The sequence below is a fragment of the Malania oleifera genome, chromosome 10 (genome assembly GCF_029873635.1).
Source record: "Malania oleifera isolate guangnan ecotype guangnan chromosome 10, ASM2987363v1, whole genome shotgun sequence".
In the NCBI taxonomy this organism is placed as follows: domain Eukaryota; kingdom Viridiplantae; phylum Streptophyta; class Magnoliopsida; order Santalales; family Ximeniaceae; genus Malania; species Malania oleifera.
Genome location: NC_080426.1, coordinates 91,069,356 through 91,085,382, shown reverse-complemented (window position 1 = coordinate 91,085,382; position 16,027 = coordinate 91,069,356). Strand labels below are relative to the sequence as shown.

At 38.1% G+C, this 16,027-nt stretch overlaps 1 protein-coding gene across 6 annotated transcripts in view; it reads right to left on the bottom strand.

The window, feature by feature from the left end:
• Positions 1-260, bottom strand: part of LOC131165360 (TORTIFOLIA1-like protein 2) — a 51,424-nt gene extending 51,164 nt beyond the window's left edge. For 2 of the 6 annotated variants that reach the window (XM_058123079.1, XM_058123080.1), the window contains exon 1: positions 114-260. The gene's annotated coding sequence lies outside the window, so the exon portion shown is untranslated. The remainder of the gene's footprint in view (positions 1-113) is intronic. The other 4 variants (XM_058123078.1, XM_058123077.1, XM_058123074.1 and 1 more) reach the window with 3 other exon arrangements.
• Positions 261-16,027: the final 15,767 nt, after the last annotated feature.

The following is a 16,027-nucleotide window of genomic DNA, read 5'->3' as shown; positions in this document are numbered from 1 at the left end:
AAAGGAAAATGAAAGCATTGATTGATTTGAAAGCTGAAAATGCAATAAAATATGTAAAAGGGAACGAATCTCTGTACGACGAAACACTCAGACGAATTTCGAGAAAATCTTACCCGTAAAATTCAAGTTACAGGGAGACAACAAACAACAGAAGACTGAGGACAGGGTGAGAGACTGAGACTGAGAGCGAGAGCGAGAGAGAGAGAGAGAGAGAGAGAGAGAGAGAGAGGTTTGATTTTCGCGCTTACTGATCTATTTCGAATTGAGGAAGCATTTCCGGTGTGTACATATGCATGGCAGTCCTGGGATACTAGTCGCGCCAATTTCTGCCACGTGGCAATTGTAAGGGATATTCCGATCCAACGATCGAGATAGGTCCTCAGGCTCTCGCCCATCTAAGTGGGGCCTAGGAGATGAGACACTCCCAACCCAAATTCCAATGTTGAAAAACCAAACTAGGGCCCAAGACATCAACTCAGTTAAGGAACTGGCAACTGGGTCACTGTTCTTCGCTAGGCCACACGCGTGAGGTGAATAATATATTGGTAAAATTATATAATATTTGGAGGGTAAAATCGTAAAAATATTCACCATTTCAATGAGAATCTTTATAGATTTCAAAATTCCTAGCACACGACTTTCATGAGATTCACCAAAACAAAAAAATACAGATATATTTGAGAAAAATAAATAAATTTTTATCTTGTATTTGAAGAAATTTTAAATTTACATTTTATTGGATTCCGATAAATTGTAATATAAAATTGTGTTGAAAGTATCTAAACTCATTCCGAAAATTCATGTTTCTAAATATAATTTTAAGGCATAAATTTCTCAAAAAACAAATGTAGGAAAAGTTTGTGGAATTTTTAAAATTTTAAAAGAAGTTTATAAGATTTTAAAATCTAAGAAGAGTCTTTTTCTCTTAACCAAATATCAAAAATTTGGTATATTAAAATAGAACGGAACAACAAATTATATAACAAATTTGAAATTTTTATAAAGATTAATTCCGTGCTTCTATTCCATTCTTGTCCGTTGAACAAATCCCTTATCGCATATTTGTTTTACCAAATGGAATTAGGAAAGAAATGAAATGAAATTTTGAATGAAGAAAATGATGAAATTAAGTTTAAATTTGATTTTATTTCTCCTGACTCCATTTCATTCATATGTGCCAAGACATGCAATTAGTGTCTTTTGTTCTATTTCTTATTTAAAAGATAAATTTTATAATATTTTTTAAAATAAATTTATGTTTTATTATAAATTATATTCACTAGTCGGCGCACATGCGAAATCTCAATATCTAAGAAAAACATGGTCTAACTTCTAAATGTTATTTAGATTAAAAATTATATAGAAAATAAAATATACTAATTAGGGGTGTGCAAGTAGTCCCTATTTAGAAGCACTTAACAAATAAATATTTATAACACTTATCATTTAAAATAAATATTTAAAAAAAAATGATATTTTGTTGATATTTTAATTAGTGCTTTTGTAAAAATCGATACTATATAATCACTTTTTTTTAATACATTTAAGTGATTTTTTAAAAGCCAAGATTGCTTTTTGCACACACTTAAAAATGGACACTATAGAGAAGCGGTTGCAACTTTGTAATTATCTAAAAACTCTCCTCCCCTCTCTCTTTGCAGGCTACTACACAACTCCAGACTCCCTCTTGCTATCTCTCTTGATGACCCACTACCCCCCTCCATCGCCCAACCTTCCCCAAGCTCTCTCTTTCATCACTGAGGTTGATCAGTTCGATGGTCTGGTGGTACTCCGCAACTGGTCTGTATAGATCTATAGAAAATGGCTACCTCTCTTTCCCTCCAAAGCCTTTACTTTCCAGATCTTGTAGAGTGCCACCATGCCACATCGTCGCCTCCTCCATCTCCTCCTTTACAAGTCGTCAGTGTCGATTCCACCATTGCTTTTCCTCCATAAGCTATCAACGTTGCCGACGGTGTTGTTGTTGCTTCCACCGGCGCCATTGCACCTTTCTATAGGTAGGGGTGACAAACTCGATGGGTCACCCGTGACCCACCCATTTAAATCGGATTTGGGTTTAATACAAGGTGACCCATTTATACACGGGTCAACCTGAATTCGACCCGGGTGACCTGTTTATCTTTATATGTGTGTGTTTGTGTGTGTGTGTGTGTGTGTGTGTGCCCCACACCCCACGGTGCCCTACCCAAGTACCTTGAATCCCACCCCTATGGATTTCAGCCTTTTAGTCTCCAAAACCCTAAATCCATATTCCCTCATTCAGTCATTCCTCTAGCCCTCCTTTTAGTCTCAAAAACTTTAGATCCATATGTCCTCATTCAGTCATTCCTCCGATCCTCCCAAAGTTCCAAAAGGTAAAACCCTTACGGCCTTACCCCGTAACCCTGTTTGCCAACACTAATTGTTGCAAGTCGCAATGTTGTTTGGTTGTTCCAAAATCAAAAGAATCCAAAACTTCCAATGTTCGGACCTTCGCTGTTGTCATGCTGGTGCAGGGTGTAGGGTGGAATCAGCCTCGACAAATATGATTTCATGTTTCCTGAAGGCGAAAGCAAAGACGAAGACGAATGTTTTATCGTTGCATAGGTTTTCCCAATAGTCGTTACAGGGGTATCAAAGTAAATGATTATCAATCTATTTATATTTTATTCTTAAAAAAAATGGCATGAAATTTTGAGGTCGTGACATTTTGGTATCAGAGCCTAGGTTGTTAGGTTTTGTAGACTCTAGAGTACAGCGAAAAACAATACTAGAATATAGGAATGGAATTTTGAAGGATAGAACAGGATATCAGTGAGTTAATGTTGGGAAATTAAGATGAGAATTTAGGGTTCTGTTATGCAGTTTTGAAGCAATAACTTCAGGGTGGTTTCTATATTTTTTTTGGAGTGACGATTTCAGGAAAACCGTAGTAAACTATCATCAATTTTTATTTCCATATGATAGGACTAGACCTTAAATTAGCGAGATGAGGTATGGGGGATATTTTAGCTAGAATAGTATTAAGAGGTTTGGAATCTCAAAATAATTTGTTATTATTACAGGATGGACCCTAAAGGCACTAGTGCTCGCGATAGCGGCAATGACGGAGCAGGGCCCTCTAACATGGGCGGCAGAGACTCAGATGCTGTTTTACGCAGCGTACCTCAGCAGGTCATGGCTGAGATTGCACAGAGCTTTATGGAGCAAGGTGGCCCATCTGCAGCACAGGGGTGCACGATAAATAAGTTTACTAAGATGAACCCTCCAGCATTTTCAGGGGCAATTGATCATGCAGTTATTGAGAACTGGATGTAGGAAATAGATAAAGTATTGATGGTGCTTCACTGCACCGACAAGCAGAGGGTCCTCTATGCCACGTATAAGTTGACAGGAGAAGCCGAGAGATGGTTGACAGCCATGAAATTATTGAAGAAGCAAAGACCCATACCAGAGCTTATGACCTAGAGCCGGTTCAGAAAGGTATTCTTTGATAGATATTTTTCCTCTACTATTAGAAAGGCTAAAGTGCAAGAGTTTTTGGATTTGACTCAGGTGCTGTTGACAGTCCAGCAGTATGCGACAAAGTTTATAGAGCTGTCATGATTTGCTCCATACATAGTGCCAGATGAAGTTAAAAAGGCCGAGAAGTTTGAAAGAGGTATGAGGCGAGATATCTATAAGCAAGTGGCAATTTTAAAGATACATGACTTCGCTGAATTAGTCGACAAAGTGACAGTAGCACAGGAGAGCGAACGGACAAATATGGGAGTACCGAGCCAGAGGAAGAGGCCCTGCCTACGAATTTTCAAGCGGGTTCTAATTGGGGCCCATGGAGAGGAGATCGATATATAGGAGGCCAGAGGCGGATGACAGGACACCGAGAATTTCAGGGTGAGCATACTTATCCCATCTGCCTCAGATGTTGCTGGAGGCATCCAGGTGAGGGTAAGATGGGAGAGAATATCTGCTATTGGTGTGGGAGACCAGGACATAGGGCTTGGTCATGTTAGGGACCGCCGGCCCATGCACCTGTTCACAAACCGTTTTGGGGTGGTTATCAGGCGCCCTGTGGAGGCCAGCAGAGGAATGCAGCACCGGCAAGAGTCTATGCATTGACGTCGGGAGATGCTGAGGTTGTTAAAGATGTCATGATAGGTATTATTACTACTTTACTATATAAAGTTGTTGTTTTGTTTGACACAGGTGTCACTCATTCACTTGTGTCATCGAGATATGTTAAGTTATATGGGATTGAGGCACAACTGTTAGATGTTGAATTGTTAATAGCCACGCCGACTAGATCAGTAATGAGATGTAAGAGTACTTAAAAATTTTCCAGTGGGCATTCAGGAGAAAGTACTACCAGCCGATCTTGTGGTACTAGACATATAGGGGTTTGATGTGGTATTGGGTATAGACTGGCTGACAGTTATTCACGCCAACATAGATTGTCATTGAAAATAAGTGATTTTTAGACCCTTGGGTGAGTAAGAATTTAAATTTTGGGTTCACGTGTGTGCACCTCGCCAAAGCTGGTATCAGCTATTTAGGCAAGGAGACTGCTTCAGGGTGGTTGCCTGGGGTATATTGCTTACATAAAGGAGTTGCCCAAGGGAAGAACTGAAACAGTCTGATATTCCAGTAGTTAGAGAATTTTCATATGTCTTTCTAGAGGAATTGTTTGGTTTACCACCAGATCAAGAGATTGAATTTACTGTGGATCTACTACCAGGGTTTGCACTAATATCTAAAGCACAGTATGGAATGAATCCGCCTAAATAGAAAGAATTGAAAGACTAGTTGCAGGAGTTGATGGATAAAGGATTTATCAAGCCTAGCGTGTCGCCTTAGGGAGCACCAGTCCTGTTTGTGAAGAAGATCGATGGGACTATGAGGATGTGTATAGATAATAGAGAAATAAATAAACTGTCGGTCAAGAATAAATATCCTCTACCCAGAATCGACAATTTATTTGATCAGCTCCAGGGGACCCAAGTCTACTCCAAGATTGACCTACGGTCGAGATACTACCAGGTGAAAGTTAGAGGAAGAGACATTTCAAAGACATCTTTTCGAATCAGGTACAGGCACTACGAGTTCTTGGTAATGTCGTTCGAATTGACTAATGCATCGGCACTGTTTATGGACCTAATGAATCGAGTGTTCCATCAATACATATACCAGTTTGTTGTGGTATTTATTGATGATATACGGGTATACTCGAAAAGTTTTGAGGAACACAAGAATTATCTAAGGCTGGTATTACAGGTGTTAAAGGAAGAGAAATTATATGCAAAATTCAATAAATGTGAATTATGGTTTAGGCAGGTTACTTTCCTCAGGCATGCGATCTCCGGGGAGGGCATATAAGTTGATCCAAGTAAAATAGAAGCAGTAGTGAGTTGTGTTTCTTTTTGGAAATGTGTTAGACATCTATATATGGATGGTTTAGCATTTTGGTATATGTATTCGCTGTGATTTGTATAAATATAATGACTTTTGTTGTTAGATTTGTGTATATGGAAATGGTTGTGTACCCGGTACCCACTTCGGGTTAGGTTATGTATAAATGGCATCAGAGATGTTGATGTGGCCGATGTTGATTAATATGTTTCATTTTAAAAAAAAGTATGAAAAATCAGGGCGTCACACCCCCCCCCCCACTGAAGCTAAGTACAAAACCTCAACTGCGAGGTGTGTCATCTTTTGTTCTCTACTTATTGTCCTTTCACCACTAAAGCTCTTCTAGTGAACGCATGGTTGGACTGATTGTTGGAATAAAACTTTGTGTTATCTCTTCAAATGTTTCTTCTCATAGATCTTGGTGTTGTTTACATGGTATCAGAGCTAAGGGACATTAAGAAGAAACAACTATAATTGTTGAAACTTTGCAATGGAAGGAACTTCATCTTCAATTATTGCAACTCCTCCAGCACTTCGTATACGTCCACCAGCATTCACTGAAGGAAAGCTAGGCAGCATGAACTACACTTTGTGGAAGTTCAAGATGAGTGTTATTCTAGATTCATATGAACTACTTGATACAGTTCAAGGTATGGATCTAGAACCAGTTGGCATACCTTATCCCAACAATCCTATGGTAATCATCCCTCCAGATGCTGCCCTTGTCAAAGCATGGAAGAGGTAGAATGCAGATGCACTTTGTGCTATTGTCACAAGCGTATTTGATTATGTACTTAGTTTAATCCAACATACATCCAAGGTTGCAAATGCATGGAGTGGTATGAAGAATCAATATGAAATGAGGAACCAAACATGCATCTAGAACTTGGAGAATCAACATCCTACAGAAAAGCTACATAACGGAGAATTGACAGAAGTATTCATCACCAGAATAAAAAATATGTGTGATCAAATAGCGGTAGTTGGCATAGCAAATACCAATGAGGAATTAGCTCAAAGATGTATTTGAGTACTGCCATCAAAATATGATAGTCATGTAACTGCACTTAACATGCATATAAGAACTCTTGCACTAACTTTTGAAGAATTTTGTGTCTTACTTCTAGAGGAGGAGATAAGGCTGAGAATAATAGAACATAAAAGAAGTAGTGCTTTAACTGTGGGGATCAAAGCCAAGGACAACAATGATAAAAAGAAGAAGAGATTTTATGGTTCATGCTACTATTGCAACAAAAAGGGGTATGCGGCCAAGGATTGCAAAAATCGATTCCATGATGAAAAGAATGGCACTTTAAAGCCCACACGGAATGTCAGCAGTGAAGAAGGCTAGAAGAATGGCACTTTGAAACTCAAGATGGCTAAAGCTCATTAAAGATTATGATTGTATGATCAACTACCATCTAGAGAAAGCAAACGTAGTGGCTGATGCGCTGAGCCGAAAGTCAGTGAGTACAACATTGTCAGCAGTGGAGATTCAGCATCTGATTTGGATGGACCTAGAGAGGCTCAGTATAGAGTTAGCAGAGGGTGGTCACTAGGCATTTATTGCCAACCTGGTGATACAACCTACCTTGCAAGAAATAAATAAAGTTGCTCATAGAAATGACGCAAAATTAGAAGAGTTGATAGAAAAGGTGCAGAACAGACAGGGAGAGGAGTTCAGTATATCAGATAATGGAGCCCTACGGTTTTGTACCAGACTGTGTGTTCCTGTATATGTTAAGATTAGAAGAGCTATTTTAGAGGATGCACACAGATCCCTATACACAGTTCATCCTGGCAGTACTAAGATGTATCAGGATCTCTGAGAATCCTTCTGGTGGAGCTGCATGAAGAGAGAGATAACATAATTTGTGGAGCAGTGTTTGACGTGCCAACAGGTAAAGGCTGAGCACCAGAGGCTAGCAGGACAGCTGCAGCCACTCCATATCCCTAAGTAGAAAGGAGACCATATATCCATGGGCTTCGTTACAGGATTACCGCCGGCGCTACATGGTCAAAACACTATCTAGGTGATTGTAGATCCGCTGACGAAGATGGCCCACTTTCTCCCTATTGGAGTGCCAGTATCTATAGTTTCAAATCGAGACCCACGTTTCACATCACGGTTTTGGAGGAGTTTATAGGAGGCTTTGGGGTCTCAGTTATCATTCAGCACAACTTTCCATCCTTAGACTGATGGACAGATAGAGAGGACGATTCAGGTACTTGAGGATATGCTTCAAGCGTGTGTGCTGGATTTCGGGGGTAGTTGGACCCAGTATATGCTGCTGGTTGAGTTTACGTACAATAACAGTTATCAGGGCAGCATCGAGATGGCACCTTACGAGGTATTGTATGGTAGGAGGTGTCATTCTCTGCTATACTGGGATGAAATGGGTGAGAGGCAAGTTTTTGGACCAGAATTAGTGCAGCTCAGAGTCGGCAGAAAAGCTACGCAGATACTCGCCGCCGAAAAATGGAATTTGATGTGGAAGATCAGGTATTTTTGAAAGTAGGACAGCTGAGATGGGCTATGAGATTTGGAAGGAATGATAAGCTAAGCCCTAGATTTATTGGCCCATTCGAGATACTAGAAAGAGTGGGTCCAATTGCCTACATGCTGGCTTTACCACCAGCGTTATCTAGAATACATGACGTATTACATATTTCCATATTGAGAAAATACGTCCCGGATCCCTCCCATGTGATCAGCTACGAGGAGATAGAGCTCAAGGATACACTAGCATATGAAGAAACGTCGGTACAGATCTTAGATAGAAAAGAACAAGAGTTGCGTACTAAGAAAATTCCACTAGTAAAATTCTTGTGAAGAAATCATGCGGTGGAGGAGGCCTCATGGGAGTTAGAGGAGGAGATACGACAGAGATAGCCACATATGCTCAATGGGGACTAGTATTAGATAGAAAGAACAATAGCGATTTAGGTAAAGTAAATTCAGTTTATGCAGTTTGGTTTTATTTTATGCAGAGCAGAATGATGTATGTACAAGTTGTATATTAGGCTATGGGATAGGTAGTGTTTTGGGTTTTGGGAGAATTTTATTTTATGTATATATTTGTAATTTCCTAGAACCGTATATGTAACTACAGTATTCCTCCGCCATAAGTGAGGGAAATTAATAAAATATGTAGCCAATTTTTCCTTAAGGGATGGTGTATAGCACAGATAGTAAATTTCGAGGATGAAATTTTATAAGGAGGGGAGAATGTAATGACCTGAAAATTATAATAATATAAGGAAATGGAAAAATAGATTTTTGGCTAAGGTAGGAGAAAACCGGCAATGGTTTTCTGAAGGAGCCAGAAAATTGGCAATGGTTTTGGGTTTTAACTGTGGCCGAGTAAAGGTAAAACAATAATTTTGGAGCCGGTTAATAGAAAATCGGCCACGATTTTCTAAGAAGCATAGAAAACCAACGACTGTTTTCTAGCCAATGCTGAAAGTTATAAAAGAACCAAGAGTTTCATTTTTTTTTTTAAAAAAAAAAAAAAAAACCAAATTACTCTCTCTCTCTTCAAAAACCCATGACCCCTCTCCATTCTCTTTACAATTTATGCTCCAATAGGCCTCATTTCGACGATTAGAAGCCACCACGGGGTTCCTAGGAAGATTCTCTACAACGTAGGCAGAGTTGAATTTCAATTTGGGGTTTTGGGGCACCATCCCAAAACTGAGGTAAGGATGTTATTTGGGTGTTTTTGGGTTGATTATTTAATTATTGAAGATATAAACTTAGATGTGAATGTATTTCTGAGGTTAAATTGAGAAATTGGGATTTTGTAAAATTCAGGTGTATACAAGGTAGGCAGGCTAAGAATTTTTAGTGGATGTTTTCAGGAACCTAGGTAAGGTGATAAATAGTTTATGAATTCAAGAAATATGAGTATGAAAATTATTCTAGGAATTCAGTTAATTAACAGGAAAATATGTATGTGTATAATTTTAGGATTATGGAATTATGAATGTCATGGCCGTGAGTTAGAATCAGTAGGGGAGTTCAGTTAGTCAGGTAAAGGAAATATGTTATGTCAGTTAAATAAGGAATTTTTATCAGTAAAGTATATGTATTCTGGTATATGTATTTCAAATGGTTACAAATATTAAATTAAATAATTTTTAGTATTATTATTCAGATCATTATTATTTTTATTATTAGAAAATATAGATTTCAGGATATGGGGTATTTAATTATTTTAGTAGTGTGGCATGAGTTAATATCATACCAGTACAACAGTTATACAACTTTCAGAATATCATGATTTATAGTATACGTACAGAAATATATATTTTACAACATTTTTCAAAATGCCCTGATATACAAATTTTGTATTCATAACATTCAGATTATTCAGAATTTCAGTATTCAGATATTCAGATATTATAGATTATTCAGATTACACAATATATTCAAATCAATTATTCCAATGTTATGGTTATTTCAGCAGAAATAGAACCATGGAAAAATAGTAAGATGTATAAATAGAATATTATTATAAAGTATCAGATCCCTGATGAATTATTTCAATCAGATTCAGTCAGCAGAGCACGGTACCATAGCAATTTTAGATTAGAATGCAACCACATATCTCAGATAGTGTGTGGATTTTCGTCAACTGTGCCTTGGAGGGATTACAGGCTCCCTAGAATTTTGGGTAGAGGTGGCCAGTTTGACGAGAGAGATGTCAGTACCATGCCTTGGAGGGATTGCAGGAGGCCGGTCTAATGAATGATAGAGTTTTAGTTGACTTATCGCGGTAGGCCAACTAGAGTTAAGTCTCACCTACGGGCCGCACAACCCTATCATGAGGGGTTAAATCATGATATACAGATTTCCAGGGATGTTTCACAGTTATATATATATACAGACTTACAGAATAACGACAAATATATTATAATATTAGTAGTATGAATGAATAGAAAGATCCGATAATACAGATTTATTTTAAGCCACATAGGTGTGAGTTCCACAATATGATATTTTACGTAATATCTCAGTTCAGTTATTTATCAGTAAATTATTTATGTAAACTCAGTTGCCACACACTGGTAATAGCATATATTTTTTTACTAAGAGTTGTCTCATCCTAGTAATTTAACATTTTTCAAGTGATCCAATTAGATGAGCATATCATGCTCGGAGATAGAGAGGATATTTGCACTGCCCCATTTGTAGGGTAAATGTTTTCAAGAGGAAAGAATTTTTGGGTAGATCACAAAAGTCTTGATAGATGATACTGGAGAGTTATATTTTTGTGTATGTATATTTTGGGGAGATACTGAATTCTGGTATTGTGTATATGGTTGTACAGTATTATGTTTACCATTGCATATGTTTTCCTAGTAGTCGTTCGAGGAGTATCAGAGTAAATGATCATCAGTCTAATTATATTTTATTCTTAAAAAAAATGGTATGAAATTTTAAGGTCGTGACATGGTGGTTGTCAATTACCTACTCTCACCTACTCCCACATAATATATTTGAATAATAAAATGAAAAACTCTCACCACCTATTTTTCCCACATGACTATAGAAGGAGGAGCAGAGATTGTGAGGATAGAGAACAAGAAGAAAGAAATAAAGGAACGAATAGATAGAAAGAAAGAGAAGAAGAGTGAGATATTTTGTACTAGTTCCAAATCATCTTGTAATTCTTCCTAAGATAGTGAATTTTTTATCCCATCTGCCCGTGGAATAGGTATAACCAAACCACGTAAAATTTATGTCTAGTCTCTATTTATTTTTCTACCTCTTTTATAACACGTTATCAGCATGAGACTCCAACTATCTGAGATATTTCTCTAAATCCTATTTAATATATTTCTTATAATTTTTACTTCACAAGACAATAATATTCTCCAAAAGAGAATATGTCTTTTAAAGTTTAAAGAGTATCAATCTTCATAAGAGATGGTAAGATAGTCCTCTTGAAGAGGCTATATATTTAAATCTCCCGAAGAGATAGACCTCTTGAAGAGGCTATATATCTAATCTCCATAAGAGATGGTAAATATTTACCTCTTGAAGAGGGTATATTTTTAATCTCCCGAAGAGATGTTAAAATCAATCTCCATAAGAGATGGTAAATATTTATACTCTTTCAACTGTCGGGAGGCATAAACTACAACTCTACCATGCTGCATCAATACATAGCCGAGCCCTTTCAAAGATGCATCATTGTAAATAACATAACCATCGCCCCCTGACAGAATGATCAAAATTGGTACAGTGACAAGCCTCTGTTTCGGTTCCTGAAAACTCTGTTCACAACTGTCATCCTATTCGAACTTGACATTCTTCCTGGTTAGACGCATTAAAAACCCTGATAATGTTGAGAATCCCTCAACAAACCGATGGTAATAATCTGCCAACCCTAAGAAACTCTTAATTTCACGAACATTCTTTGCCTTGACCTAATTCATTACTGCTTCAATCTTACCAAGATCCACAGAAATTTCATCCCCTGATATAACATGCCCTAGAAAAGCCACTTTTTCTAACCAAAAGTCACACTTACTAAACTTGGCATACAATCTCTTTTCCCTAAGCATTTGAAGTACTAGTCGTAAGTGTGCCTCATGCTCCTCAAAACTCTTCGAATAGACCAGTATATCATCAATGAAAACCACAACAAACCGATCTAAATACTAATGAAGGATTCAATTCATAAAATCCATGAATACAACGGGAGCATTCATCAGACCAAAAGACAAAATGAGGAATTCATAATGCCCATATCTGGTCCTAAAGGCTGTCTTCGAGACGTCTTCTGCTTTTACTTTCACCTGATGGTAGCCTGATCTAAGGTCAATCTTGGAATAGACCTAAATACCCTGAAGCTGGTCAAATAAATCGTCTATACGAAGTAGAGGATACATGTTCTTGATTGTCACCTTATTAATTTCCATGTAATCTAAAGACATCCTCATAGACTCGTCCGTCTTCTTTACAAATAACACTGGAGCTCCCCATAGTGATACACTAGGCTAAATAAATCCTTTATTCAATAGATCTTGCATTTGGTTCTTTAATTCCCCCAATTCTACTAGAGCCAACTGGTAAGGAACTTTAGAGATCGGTACCGTCCTGGGAAATAAATCGATAGTGAAATCTACCTCGCGATCAGGAGGCAGTCCTGACAATTCTTCTGGGAAAACATCTGAAAACTCCTTAACCACTGGTGTATTGCCAAGCTTCAATTTATTTCCTGACACCTCCTTTACAAAAGCCATAAACCCCTGACAACCATTCAAGAGTAGCCTTCTCACTTGCACAAATGACACTAACTAAGGTGGGGAACACAACTGCGACCCCACAAACCTGAATTCTTGCTTGTCGAGTGGTTTGAAGATCACCTCTTTCAAATGACAGTCAATATTAGCATAGTTAGCTGCCAGTCAATCCATACCCAATATTATATTGAAGACATGCATGTCAAGTACAATTAGATCAGCAAGTAGTACTCTCCCATGAATTTTTACGGGACAACCTTTGAGCACCGTACGACACTTCACCACTGAACCAGTCGGTGAAGTTACTGACATTTCTACATCTAATAACTAGGTTTTGCCTCTAGACAATTTAATGAAATTTGCATACATAAAAGAATGAGTAGCACCTAAATCAAATAAAACAATAGCATGGCATGAAAAAATAGTAAGGGTACTTGTCACGACGTCTACAGCAATCTCAACGTCTCCTGGCATCAGAGCATAAACCCTCGTTGGGGGTGCCTTCATTTGCTGACTACCACAAGGAGCCTGGTAACCTCCCTCAAACGGCTTGGGAGCAGGAACAATACTTATAGGTGTAGGACAATCTCGTGCTAAATGCCCCAATCCTCTACAACGATAGCATACACCTCTCCCTGCTTGGCACTCCTCCAGATGCCTCTTCCACATTTCTGACATACAGGATATATCTGAGCACCCTGAACCTCACAGCCCCCAGTCTCCTGCCTCTGACCTCTACTGTAGTTTCCTCTCCTCCACTGACCCTGATCAAAGCCCTGGTGGAAACCTGAAGGAGTGGACCTCTTCTTCTGTTCCTGCTCCTCTACACCCATCGGCTCACCGGCCTTAACTAGAGCTGCTCTATCAACTAATTTAGCAAAGTCCTGTATTTTTAACACCCTAACTTGCTTGTAGATCTCATGCCTCAATCTCATTTCAAACTGTTTTGCTTTCTTTGCTTCGTCGGGTATGATAAAAGGGACGAAACGAGACAACTCGATAAACCTCGCCGCATACTTCTAGACCATCAACTGTCCCTACTTCAAATTTAGGAACTCTTCCACTTCAACCTCCCTGACAATAGCTGGGAAATATCTGTCAAAGAATATTTCTTTAAATTGGTTCCATGTCGTAATTATCAGCGTCCTCCTCTACTGCTTCAGAAGTTTCACCGTGGTCCATCACCTCTCGACCTCCCCTATTAGTTTATAGGTGGTGAAGAGTACCCTTTGCTCCTCTGTGCACTGCAATACTGCCAAAACTTTCTCGATCTCCTGTAACCAATTCTCGGCGGCTGCAGGATCAACTCCTCCTCAAAATATCGAAGGATTTTTGAGTAAATTTCTCTATTGTGCACCTATGGCCTACAGACGGCTCCCCTGATCTCAGGAGCTCCTAGCGATCTTAGCCATAACCTGTTGAGCTACACTGCGTAATACCGCATCAGAGTCAGTCTCGCCTACACTCGAGGGCCCTGCACTATCACTAACGCTCGCATGGGCGCTACCTCCTCTAAGGTCCATCTTGAAAAGACAATAAACATGACTTGGGGACCCTATCCTTATAACTTATGTATCTAACAAAATCCTCTATCTTGACATCCATATCTTATTTCAAGATTTAGTCTCACACTCTAGAAACACAACCCAGCAATAGTTTACTATGGCTTTCATGAAATCGTCACCGCAGGAAAGACACATAAACCACCACAGAAGTACTGCCTCTAAGCTGCAAAACAAAATTTAAAATCCTTTTCCTATACTCTGGTATTGTTTCCGCTGCACTCTAAAGTCTACAGAACCTAACAACGTAGGCTTTGATACCAAATTGTAATGACCTGCCTAATTTTTCAATTTATATTATTATTATTTTCCTAATAAAATTCAATATAATAATCGTGTACAACTGAATAACATAATCAACCTGGGCTCATGGGTACTAGGGATGTACCCAAAATACAACTCAGATACCTAAGCAGTAAGAAACGTAAATTACAACATACCATACAACCAACCAAAAAACAAGAGTCCTACTAAAATTGTTATATATATACAATCATCCACAAAAGACCAAAAGTAGCTTAGGGTCACTTCCCAAAAATAAATCTAACCCTAGCTCATCGACTCACCCTTCTAACAAGGTAGCATAGTTGAACAACTGTCGCGGAGCTCTATCTTCTCCTCTACCTGAATTTCCTAAAATGTTTATTTAGTTTGGGTGAGACACCTCTCAGTAAGGGAGATAAACTAATATCGGTGTGTGGCATTATGAACATTCTCGTGTTATACATATAAACACTATAATAATCATATTTGGTAAAATCCGTCTGTAGTAGAACCGAGTAAAACATGATTCGTCATATCATAATAAAGCATACTAGGTTTTTATACATAAAAATCATCTTATATAATTGTACAATACTGAAATAACACCTAGGATGGATAGTTAGTTGATGTCATGTCTTATCCTCACATAACTAGGTTGTGCAACCCAAAGGCGGGACATAGTAATGGCTGGCCAACCATGCTAGATCAATCATAAGTCTGTAAGTACGATGGGCTTGTCCCTCTTGGTCCCGGACTGCTAGGGGAACAACTCTGTTGTACACTGAAGCCACATCTACTGCCATCTCCCACACTATTGGTAGTGTGGTAGCACTATCATAATTCTGAACATATAGTTACAGTACCGTGCTCCTAAAATTGAACTAAATCATACCATCCGGGTTCTGATATTATATAATAAGTTTCATATACTGAACATAACTGTTTCATATTCCATAGCAATAACTGACATATTAGTGTTTCATAAATCCTGTCATGTCTTGCATAATTATGGCATCTGCGCCAACATGAATCACGACATCTGGCATAACATATCATGTAAATCATGGCATCTGCGCCGACATATCATAACATACTGAATCATGAAATCTCTGTACTATTTTAACATAATATTTTAGAACATAATTCCTGCACTGTTTTAGGGTTTTTCCTAAAAACTGATAATACATGATTATTTTGGGAAAACATAATATTCCATTAACATATTTTCCATGGTAAATGTTACTCATGCCACACAGAGAGGGTAATATTTAAAATATAAAATCTGTTCTTAAAATCATATTTATGATATTATACATGAAAATCATATTTCTGATCAACAACAATATTCCTAAATATAATTTTATAATATACATATTTATATGAAATTAAATGTTGTAAAATAATAAATATATTTTCATAAAAAGGCTGACTTAGATCCCCTTACCTAACTTACTGAGAAGCCCCCAAAAACCCCAATCCTACACCTGCAATATTCCCAGTACAACACCCTGAAATTAACATTTTTCCCAACAAAACTTCAG